Below are 879 nucleotides of genomic sequence, written 5' to 3'. Positions count from 1 at the left end.
TATGTGTAATCTTGCCACCTCTTCTTAATCTCTTCTGCCTCTGTTAGGTCCCTGCCATTTTGGTCCTTTATCATGCCCATCTTTGCATGAAACGTTCCCTTCATATCTCCAATTTTCTTGTGGAGTTCTCTGGTCCTCCCTATTCTATTGTTTTCTTCTATTTCTTTGCACTGTTCATTTAAGAAGGCATTCTTATCTCTTCTAGCTATTCTCTGGAATTCTGCATTCAGTTGGGTGTATCTTTCTCTTTCCTCCTCGCCTTTCGCTTCCCTTCTTTCCTCAGCTATTTGTAAAGCGTCCTCAGACAGCCATTTTGCTTTCTTGCATTTCTTTTTCCTTGGGATGGTTTTAGTTGCTACCTCTTGTACAATGTTGGAAACCTCCGTCCATAGTTCTTCAAGCACTCTGTCTATCAGATTGCTAGAGATTGCAATTATATATATATATATAATAAAAACTCCTTGGAAACTGATTCAGCAACTGGTCTAGGAAAAGACAATCCTGCCAGGCATCTACATATCCGGTGAGAAACATGTCTGCCTGTGAAGGCAGGCATAATAAGGCAAGACCAGTTTTATCTGGCAAATGTTGATCACCCAGGGCAATGGAAGGAACTACACCCCATTATCCATTGTTGCCTCCACCTCTTCTTTCGCCTTGTGACCCAGTGGAGACTCTGCTCTGCAAGGGCATGGTGAAGAACACCAGAGCACCCTCCCTGCAGAGCAGCTCTGCTGCGGAGGTGCTGTGGCACATGTCCAGTGATACTCATTCCAGAATAGGAACGGTGCTTTTGTAGTGGTGGCCCCAGACCTCTGCTATTACATCCCCTGAGATTTGCCTGTCCCCTTTCCTTTAGAATGTCAAAATGTAATAAAG

The sequence above is a fragment of the Varanus komodoensis genome, unplaced genomic scaffold (genome assembly GCF_004798865.1).
Source record: "Varanus komodoensis strain SLA01 unplaced genomic scaffold, ASM479886v1 scaffold23, whole genome shotgun sequence".
Classification (NCBI taxonomy): domain Eukaryota; kingdom Metazoa; phylum Chordata; class Lepidosauria; order Squamata; family Varanidae; genus Varanus; species Varanus komodoensis.
Note: the sequence above shows the minus strand (reverse complement) of the source record.